At 49.3% G+C, this 11,228-nt stretch overlaps 1 pseudogene; it reads left to right on the top strand.

Moving 5' to 3' along the window:
- The first annotated feature begins 1,070 nt into the window (after positions 1–1,070).
- On the top strand, positions 1,071–4,371 carry LOC101149465 (heat shock cognate 71 kDa protein-like; annotated as a pseudogene).
- The last annotated feature ends 6,857 nt before the right edge of the window (positions 4,372–11,228 follow it).

Here is an 11,228-nt window from a genome sequence, read left to right on the forward strand (position 1 = left end):
CCGGGCCAGCACTAATGCTGGCATCATTCCCAGGGCAGGAAGGGCAAGGTGGAGTATCCCCAAGTCTAGACGTTCACCAGGAAAGGAAAATGCCAGGCATATGGACATATGGGCCTTGATGTGGGTGAAATTCCAGGGGGCCTGCGAATCTTGGTTCTCAGAGCCCCTCATGCTGGAGTCAAAGGTTGACCTGGGTGAAGGAGGCAGACATCAGAGAGCATGAGCCTGGCTTTTTTTTCTTTGGTGGGGGGTTGTGGGGGGCTCCTTTTATTCATTATTTTAATTGAGGGAAAATTCACAAAACAAAAAGTTAACCATTTTAAAGTGAATAATTTAGGGCCGGGCATGGTGGCTCACGCCTGTAATCCTAACACTTTGGGAGCCCAAGGCGGGAGGATCACTTTGAGCCCGGAAGCTAGAGACCAGCCTGGGCAATACAATGAGATCCCATCTCTCCAAAATTTTTTTTAATTAGGGTCTCATTGAAAATGGCCACTGCTTTTAGGGTTCCTATGTCTCTCTTCACAATCTGAGCCAGGCCTGCATGCCAGCAACCGTTTTCTAAGGGACCTGCATTTAGTGTTGATCTTGGTTCCACCAACTCTTGTGTGGGTATTGTCCAGCACAAAAAGGTAAAGTTAATTGTCAATGATTGGGGAAACTGAACCACTCCAAGCTATGTCACCTTTACGGCTACTGAACGATTGATTGGTGATGCCAAAAGAATCAAGTTGCAATGAACCCCAACAACACAGTTTTTGATGGCCAACATCTTATTGGATGCGGATTTGATCATACTGTTGTCCGGTCTGATAAGAAGCACTGGCCCTTCATGGTGGTGAGTGATGCCGGCAGGCCCAAGGTCCAAGGAGAGAACAAGGGAAAAACAAAAAGCTTCAGGCCAGGTGTGGTGGCTCACACCTGTAATCCCAGCACTTTGAGAGGCTGAGGCGGGTGGATTGCTTGAGCCCAGGAGTTCGAGACCAGCCTGGGCAACATGGTGAAACCCTGTCTGTACTAAAAATACAAAAATTAGCCAGGTGTGGTGGCGTGTGCCTCTAGTCCCAGCTACTCAGGAAGCTGAGGCGGGAGGATTGCTTGAACCCAGGAGGTCAAGGCTGCAGTGAGCCATGATCACGCTACTGAACTCCAACCTGGGCAACAGAACGAGACCCTGTCTCAAAACAAAAAACTTCTATCCAGAGATGTCCCCTATGGTTGTGACAAAGATGAAGGAAATTGCAGAAGCCTACCTTGGGAAGACTGTTACCAATGCTGTGCTCACAGTGCCAGCCTACTTTAATGACTCAGCATCAGGCTACCAAAAAGATGCTAGAACTATTGCTGGTCTCAATGGACTTAGAATTATCAACAAGCCAACTGCTGCTGCTATTGCTTATGGCTTAAACCAAAAGGTTGGAACTGAAAGAAATGTGTTGATCTTTGACCTGGGAGGTAGCACTTTTTAAAATTTTATTTATTTATTTTATTTTATTTTTTGAGACAAGGTCTCAGTCTGTCACACAGGCTGGAGTGCAGTGGCATGATCTTGGCTTACTACAACATTGCTCTCCTGAGCTCAAGCAATCCTCCCACCTCAGCCTCCCAAATAGCTGGGACTACAGTTGTTTGCCACCATACCCAGCTAATTTTTATTTATTTTTTGTAGAGATGAGGTCTCACTATGTTGCCCAGGCTGGTCTCAACCTCCTGGTATCAAGAGAGCCTCCCACCTTGGCCTCCTAAGTAGCAGGACTATAGGCGTGTGGTAGGTGGCACTTTTGATGTGTCAGTCCTCACTATTGAGGATGAAATTTTTGAAGTCAAATCTACAGCTGGAGAAGGTGGAGAAGACTTTGCAACCAAATGGACAGCCGTTGCATTGCTGAGCTCAAGTGCAGCATAAGAAGGACCTCAGTGAGAACAGGAGAGCTGGCCGGGCATGGTGGCTCATACCTATAATCCCAGTACTTCGGGAGGCCAAGGTGGATGGATCATTGAGGTCAGGAGTTCAAGACCAGCCTGGCCAACATGGTGAAACCCCATCTCTACTAAAAATACAAAAGTTAGCCGGGTATGGCTGGGTACGGTGGCTTATGCCTGTAATCCCAGCACGTTGGGAGGCTGAGGCTGGCGGATCATGAAGTCAGGAGATTGAGACCATCCTGGCTAACATGGTGAAACCCCGACTCTACTAAAAATACAAAAAATTAGCCGGGCATGGTGGCACGTTCCTGTAGTCCCAGCTAGTCGGGAAGCTGAGGCAGAAGAATCGCTTGAACCCGGGAAGCGGAGGTGGCAGTGAGCCGAGATCGCACCACTGCACTCCAGCCTGGACGACAGAACAAGACTCCATCTCAAAAAAAAAAAAAAAAATTAGCTGGGTGTGGTGGCAGGCACCTGAAATCCCAGCTACTTGGGAGGCTGAGGTAAGAGAATCATTTGAACCCAGGAGGCAGAGGTTGCAGTGAGCCAAAATCGCATCATTGCACTCCAGCATGGGTGACAGGAGCAAGACTCTGTCTCAAAAAATAATTTTTTTTTTTTTCAAAAATTAGCCAGGTGTAGTGGTGGGCGCCTGTAATCCCAGCTATTCAGGAGGCTGAGGCACGAAAATTGCTTGAACCCGGGAGGCAGAGATTGCAGTGAGCAGAGATTGGGCCACTGCACTCCAGCCTGGGTGACAGAGGGAGACTCCGTCTCAAAAAAAAAGAAAAGAAAAGAAAAAGAAAGAGCTGCCCGCACGCCTTCATGCGGCTTGTGAACATGCAAAACATACTCTCTCTTCCAGCACCCAGGCCAGTATTGAGATTGATTCTCTCTAGGCAGGAATTGACATCTATACCTCCATTACCATGCCCGATTTGAAGAATTGAATGCTGACCTGTTCCATAGCATCCTGGACCCCGTAGAAGAAGCCCTTTGAGACGCCAAACTAGACAAGTCACAGATTCATGACATCACCCTGGTTGCTGGTTCGGCTTCTAACTGCAAGATTCAGAGCTTGCCCAAGACTTCTTCAATAGAAAAGAACTGAAGGCTGGGCATGGTGGCTCATGCCTGTAATCCCAACAGTTTGGGAGGCTGAGGCAGGAGGATCACTTGAGCCCAGGAGGTTGACACTGCAGTGGGCCATGACTGTGCCACTGCACTCCAGCGTGGGCAACAGTAGGAGACCCTGTCTCAAAAAAACAAACAAAACTGCATAGGAGCATTGACCCTGATGAAGCTGTTTCTTACAATCCAGCTACCCAGGCAGCCATCTGATCTGGAGACAAACAGATCAGAAAATCAGAAAATGTTCAAGACTCATTGCTCCTGGATGTCACTCTTCTTTCCCTTCCATTGAAACTGCTGGCGGAGTCACAACAGTCCTTGTGAAGCATAATACTACCATTCCTACCAAGCAGACACAGACCTTCACTACCTGCTCTGGCAACCAGCCTGCTGTGCTTACTCAGGTTTATGAAGGCGAGCGTGCCGTGAGCAAGGATAACAGCCTGCTTGGCAAGTTTGAACTCACGGGCATACTTCCTGTGACAGTGCTCCTCACACTGAAGTCACTTGACACTGATGCTAGTGACATCCTCAGTGTCTCTGCTGTGGACAAAAGTACAGGAAGCTGGGTGTGGTGGCTCACGCCTGTAATCCTAGCATGTTGGGAGGCCAAAGCAAGTGGATTGCTTGAGCCCAGGAGTTTGAGACCATCCTGAGCAGCAATGGTGAAACCCCATTTCTACAAAACAATACAAAAAAATTAGCCGGGTGTGATAGGGTGCACCTGTAGTCTCAGCTACTTGGGGGTGCTGAGGCAGAAGGATCAGTTGAGCCCAGGAAGTCGAAGCTGCAATGAGCCGAGTTTGCGCCACTACACTCTAGCCTGGGCAAGAGAGCAATGTCTCAAAAAAATAAAAAATAGTACAGGAAAAAAGAACAAGATTACTATCACTAATGAATGACAAGGGCCGTTTGAGCAAGAAGGACATTGAACGTATGGTCCAGGAAGATGAGCAGTACAAAGCTGAAGATGAGAAACAGAGGGTCAAGAATTCATTTGAATCCAATGCATTCAACAGGAAAGCCACCGCTGAAGATGAGAAAATTCAAGGCAAGATTAATGGTGAGGACAAACAGAAAATTCTTGACAAGTGTAATGAAATTATCAACTGGCTCCATAAGAATCAGATGACAGAGAAGGAAGAAATTGATCATCAGCAGAAAGAGCTGGAGAAAGGCTGTAACCCCATCATTACCAAGCTGGACCCAAGTGCAGGAGGACCGCCAGGAGGCTCACCTGGGGGAGTCCCTGGTCATGGAGCTCCTCCCTCTACTTCCCTACTTCCTCAGGGATTCAGCCATAGAAAAGAATGAAGGACTGATACAAGCCACAATGGGATGAGCCTCAAAACCACGATGCTAAGAGACAAAGCCAGTCACAAAGAAACACGTAGTGTCCCTACTTCCTCAGGGACAACCATTTAAGAGGTTGATTAGGTCGGGCATGGTGGCTCACCCCTGTAATCCCAGCACTTTAGGAGGCCAAGGTGAGCAGATCACCAGGTCAGGAGATCGAGAACATCCTGGCTAACACAGTGAAACCCCGTCTCTACTAAAAATACAAAAAATTAGCCGGGCGTGCTGGTGGGTGCCTGTAATCCCAGCTACTCGGGAGGCTGAAGCAGGAGAACGGCATGAACCCAGGAGGCGGAGCTTGCAGTGAGCCGAGATGGCACCATTGCACTCCAGCCTGGGCGACAGAGCGAGACTCCATCTCAAAAAAAAAAAAAAAAGAGGTTGATTAAGCCAACCCCAATATAAAGATCACATGATTCCACATAGCCAAAACATTAAAGAACCCAAATTTGTAACAAATTCTGTGGCAGTTTTAAGGCTGAGCTGCTAGGGGCCAGGTGTAGTAGCTCATGGCTGTAATCCCAGCACTTTGGGAGGTTGAGGCAGGTGAATCACTTGAGGTCAGGAGTTCGAGATCAGCCTGGCCAACGTGGTGAAATCCTGTCTCTACTAAAAATACACAAATTAGCTGGGCATGGTGGTGCACACTTGTAATCCTGGCTACTCGGTAGGCTGAGGCAGGAGAATCGCTTGAACCCGGGAGGCGGAGGTTGCAGTGAGCAGAGATTGCGCCACTGCACTCCAGCCTGGGTGACAGAGTGGGACTCTATCTCAATAAATAAATAAACAAACAAATAAATAAATAAATAAAAAATAAATGAAGTCAAGCTGCTAGAGTAAATTACTGGACATTCTCAATGCTTATATGGAACATGTGGAAGTAACATTGTAGTTTATAAGCACTGTATTCCGAGTGGAAAATGCAATGTCTTAAATAAAACTATTTAAAATTGGCACCTCCCAAAAAAATAGCCAATCTGGGTGGCAGGCACCCGTATTCCAAGCTACTCAGGAGGCTGTGGTGGGAGGATTGCTTGAGCCCAGGAGGTTGAGGTTTCAGTGAGCCATGATTGCTCCACTGCACTCCAGCCTGGGTGATGGAGCGAGACCCCATCTTGAAATAAATACATAAATAAAGTGAACAATTCAGCAGCATTTAGTACATTCACAACATTATGAAGGTACCACCTCTATCAAGTTCCAAAACTTTTATTTTTCCTTTTTACTTTGATAATTGGAAGCATTGATCATTCCAAAACATTTTTATCACCCCAAAAGGAAAAACCCTGTATACATTAAGCAGTCACTCCCCATTGCCCCTCCCCCCAGCCCCTGGCAACCAGCCATCTGCTCTCTGTCTCTATGGGTTTCCCTATTCCGGACATTTCATATGAATGGAATCAACACTACGTGTTTCTTTGTGACTGGCTTTGTCTCTTAGCATCGTGGTTTTGAGGCTCATCCCACTGTGGCGTGTATCAGTCCTTCTTCTTTTCTATGGCTGAATCATGTTCCCTTGTATGGATACCCTACTTTTTTTTTTTTTTTTTTTGAGACAAGATCTCATTTTGTTCCCCAGGTTGGAGTGCAGTGGCACAATCATGGCACACTGCAGCCTCAACCTCCTGGACTCAAGCAATCCTCCCACCTCCGCTTCCTGAGTAGCTGGGACTACAGGTGCATGCCACCACTCCAGGCAATTTTTTTGTTTGTATTTTTTGTAGAGACAGGGTCTCACTATGTTGCCCAGGCTGGTCTCGAACTGAACTACTGACCTCAAGTGATCCACCCACCTTGGCCTCTCAAAGTGCTGGAATTACAGGTGTGAGCCACTGCAACTGGCCAGATATGCCACCTTTGGTTTATCCATCCATCCATCCACTGAGGACCGCAGGGTGTCTCCGTTTGGGCTACTGTGAACACCCAGGCATCTTTGTGGCTGGGAACAGGAGAGATGTGGAGAGCAGACAGTGAGTCAGAAGAACTAAAAAGGGGAATCTGGGAACTAGAACTGGGCTTTGGCCACCGAGATCAAGTCCTGATTTTACCTCCAAACCATGTCTTGAATCCATCACTTCTCCATCTCTGCCACCACTTCCCCATCCCAGGCCACCACTATCTCTCCCCAGGTCGGTTACTGCAGCCTCCCTTCCGGCCTCCCTTCTGCCACTCCCAACTCCCTCATCCCCAGGGTTCATTCTCCACTGAGCAGCCGAGGGATCCTCTTAGAACTTTCATGAAATCAAGTCATGGCACCCTCTTGCTCAAAGCCTTTCCATGGCTCCCCATGGCCTTGGGAGCAAGTCCAGACTCCTTCCCATGGGTGACAAGGCCCTCCTTATCCTGGCTGCTGGCTACCCCTCCAGCCTCTTCACACATGGTTTACTCTCCTCACGCTTCGCTGCAGTTGCCTGGCCTCCCTCTCTTCCCAGAGTGCGCCAGGCTCCAGGCCCTTGCACGTGCTGGTCCCCTTCCCAGGAGGCTTCCTCCTTCACTCAGCCACCCCTCATCCTTTAAGGGTTCACTCAGCCATTGCCTCTTCCAGGAAGGTCTGTGACCCCAACCCTTCCCCTCCCGCTAAGTCAGAGGCCTTCGCTTCTTCCCATTAGCCATTCTTTCAACCAGTATTTACTGAGCACTGCTTTGTCCCAGGCACCAGGGATAGAAGTTAAAAAGACAGGCAATGGCCAGGCACAGTGGCTCACACCTATAATCCCAGCACTTTGGGAGGCCAAGGCAGGCGGATCATTTGAGGTCAGAAGTTTGAGACCAGCCTGGCCAACATGGCGAAACCCCATCTCTACTAAAAATATAAAGGTAGCCGGGCATGGTGGTGCTTGCCTGTAATTCCGGGGTTCTCAGGAGGCTGAGATGGAAGAATCACTTGAACCTGGGAGGCAGAGGTTGCAGTGAGCTGAGATCATGACACTCCACACCAGCCTGGGTGACAGAACAAGACTCTTATCAAAAAAATTAATTAAACAATTAATTAAATGGTTAGTTTTGCAGGGCATGGTGGCTCACACCTGTACACTGGGCTTTTTTTTTTTTTTTTTGGAGTCCCACTATTCAGAGGCTGAGGCAGGAGGATCACTTGAGCCTGGGAGGCCGAGGCTACAGTGAGCTATGATCCTGCCACCATCACACTCCAGCCTAGGTGACAGAGCCAGACTCTGTCTCTAAATAAATAAATAAATAAATAAAATGGTTAGTTTTGCTGGGCGCAGTGGCTCACACCTGTAGTCCCAGCCTCTTGGGAGGCTAAGGCCGAAGAATCACTTGAGCCCAGGAGTTCAAGACAATCCTGGGCAACATAGCAAGATTCCATCTCTATGTAAAAAAAAAAAAAAAAAAAAAATTAGTTTTATGTTATAGGAACTTCACCTCATTTAACTTATTATTTTTTTAAAGACAGACAAGACAAGTGCCCCTGCCCTTCCTGACCAGAGGGGAAAATAAGTAAATAACATTCGTACAGTCCATGAATTGAAGTTAAGAGCCCAGGAGAAAAATAAGCAGGGCAAGAGGATATGAATTGTTCATGAGGATGGGTTGCGGAGCTTGTCATTTTACTAGGAGGGGACCGAGGAAGGCCTCCTTGAGAAGGCAGCCTTTGAGCAAAGACCTGAAGGAAATAAGGGCACAAACCATGCAGATGGCCAGGGAACAGTGTTGTTGGCAGAGGGAACAGCACATGCATAGGCCTGCAGGCAGGAGGCCATGTGGCTGCAGCAGAGAGGAGGGGAGAGGAGAGATGACATCATGGAGGCCTGTGGGCTTTTCTCAGGAGGTTGGGAAGATGTGGCAGAACCCACAAAGGAAATGAGAAGATACAGCCAGTGACATAGGAGAAAAACCAGGAGAAGCCAATTGCAGGTCACGTATCCGGGCTTGATAACTATGGATGTACCCTTGGCAGACCTCTCCCCACATTGGAAGGCAGGTCCAGGAAGGCAGGGGGTTTGGTCTGCCTTGTTCACCGCTGTGTCTCAGCACCTGGCAGTGCCCAGGACATAGCAGGTGCTTGGTGACCAGGATATGAGTCAGTGGCTGAGCTGGTGTCCCCTGGCCCCGCTGTTTGGCATCCAGATCTCAGTCTCTGGACCCTTTCCAGTGATGCCCCTCTTCACCTAGCCACCAGCAGGGGCAGATGGTGGTCCAGGTGGGATCTGAGGCAGAGCTTCCTTCCACCGTGGCCACCCCACCCAAGAAGTGGGCTGAGCCAGCCACCCACAAGAGGGAACTGAAATCATCCTCCACCGCAAACATGCTGGCCTGGCTCCACACTGGGCAGGACATGGAGGAAGGGGGAGCGATAGTGAGGGCCAGAGTCCCTCCACTTCAAGAGTCCCCTTCCCCTGGTATATACATGGAAAAAAGGAGACACCAGCCAAGGGCTGGGTTGCTGTGTGTGAGTGAATTTTGCTGAAGTCCCAAAGACCTGGAAGGTCCTGCCGGCTCATCCCCTGCCTCAAGTGCAGGGGTTATTGTTGTTGTTGTTGTTTTAATTTTTTTTTTTTTTTTTTGAGACAGAGTCTCACTCTGTCACCAAGCTGAAGTGCCGTGGCACGATCTCAGCTCACTGCAACCTCTTCCTCCCGGGTTCAAGTGATTCTCATGCCTCAGCCTCCCGAGTAGCTGGGATTACAGGTGTGCACCACATTGCCTGCCTAATTTTTTTTGTATTTTTAGTAGAGACAAGGTTTCGCCATATTGCCCAAGTTGGTCTCAAACTCCTGAGCTCAGGCAATCTGCCCACCTCGGCCTCCCAAAGTGCTGGGATTACAGGTGTGAGCCACCACACCTGGCAAGTGCAGGATTTATGAGTCCTGCTTTAAAAGGTGGCACATGAGACATGGTGGCTCTCACCTGTAATCCCAGCAGTTTGGGAGGCTGAGGCGGGAGGAATGCTTCAGGCCAGGAATTCAAGACTAGCCAGGGCAATATAGCAAGACTCCTTCTCTACAAAAAATAAAAATAAAAATTAGCTGGCTGTGGTGGCATTCACCTGTACTCCCAGTTACTTGGGGGACTGAGGCAGGAGGATCACTCAAGCCTGGAAGGTCGAGGCTGCGGTGAGTGATCACGCCACTGCATTCCAGGCTGGGCGACAGAGCAAGACCCTGCCTCAAACAAACAAACAAACAAAGCTGGCATTGCCAACTTCTCCCTTTATCCTTTTGTCCCTCCTTTAAGAGGGCCTCTCATTTCCCCCCAGACCCCTGCCACAGACGCCCAAATTCCTGGACATTTTCTCCCAAGGGGCAATTTCAATTTCTAAATTTCACCTGCTCAAAGCAACGAAGAGGTATTGCCTGGGGCCGGGGCTGTGTTCATTTGACATGGTGCCTCACTGTGAATCCTCAACCCAAAGCTCTGAGATGGTGAGTGAGGCACCAGTGTTCTCACAGGAAGAGGCAGAGCGGGTACTAGCCTACTGGTCACCAAAGCCGGTGTTCCTTTTTTTTTTTTTTTGAGACAGAATTTTGCTCTTGTTGCCTAGGCTGGAGTGCAATGGCGCGATCTTGGCAAGAAATTCTCCCGCCTCAGCCTCCCGAGTAGCTGGGACTACAGGCATGCGCCACCGTGCCCACAAAGCCGGTATTCCTAACCACCTAGCACCCTCCACTTCAAATCCAAAGAATCCTATCCAAGTACTGCTTTAGCAAAACCCACAACCAACCAACCCCCGCCCAGAAACCCAGAATGGCTGCCTTCTGTAGATAGATTCCGTGGGATTTATTTTCCTTCTGGCTCTTCAGGGTCAGGAGCTGAAGGGAGGTGGGGCTGGCAGGCATGGTTCCTGAGTCGCATCCAGGATTGCAGAAGAGCAGAGGAGGTCTTTCATTTGCCGGTGAAGCCCCAGGCTCATAAAGCAACTTGTGCTGGGCGTGGTGGTCCGCACCTGCAGTCCCATCTACTCGGGAGGCTGAGGCGGGAGGATCGCTTGAGTCCAGGAGTTCAAGGCTGTAGTGAGCTATGATCGTGCCTGTGAATAGCCACTGCACTGCAGCCTGGGCAACACAGCGAGACTGTCTCTTAAAAAAAATTTTTTTTTTTTTGAGGCGGAGTCTCACTCTTTCACCCAGGCTGGAGTGCAGTGGCGCGATCTCGGCTCACTGCAAGCTCCGCCTCCCTGGTTCACGCCATTCTCCTGCCTGAGCCTCCTGAGTAGCCGGGACTACAGGCGCCAGCCACCACGCCCGGCTAATTTTTTGTCATTTTTAGTAGAGACGGGGTTTCACCGTGTTAGCCAAGATGGTCTCAATCTCCTGACCTCGTGATCCACCCCCCTCGGCCCCCCAAAGTGCTGGGATTACAGGCGTGAGCCACCGCGCCCAGCCAAAATTTTTAAAAATAGTGAAAAGCAACTTGTAACCATGCATTAGGCTGGAAATTAATGGGTTTAATATGCATGAGTGGGTTCTAATCCCCACTCTGCCATTTGCAAACTGTGTCCTTCAGCAAGACACTTTAATTCTCTGTGCCTTGGCCTCCTCATCTGTAAAACAGGGGAAACAGACTGGGCGCGGTGACTCACGCCTGTAATCCCAGCACTTTGGGAGGCTGAAGCGGGTGGATCACCTGAGGTCAGGAGTTCAAGACCAGCCTGGCCAACGTGGCAAAATCCTGTCTCTACTAAAAATACAAAAAATAGTTGGCGTGGTGGTGTGCTTGTAATCCCAGCTACTCGGGAGGCTGAGGCAGGAGAATGGCTTGAACCCAGGAGGCAGAGTTTGCAGCAAGCTGAGATTGTGCCACTGTACTCCAGCCTGGGCGACAGAGCAAGTCTCCAGCTCAGAAACATAAAATAA

The sequence above is a fragment of the Gorilla gorilla genome, chromosome 10 (genome assembly GCF_029281585.2).
Source record: "Gorilla gorilla gorilla isolate KB3781 chromosome 10, NHGRI_mGorGor1-v2.1_pri, whole genome shotgun sequence".
NCBI lineage: Eukaryota > Metazoa > Chordata > Mammalia > Primates > Hominidae > Gorilla > Gorilla gorilla.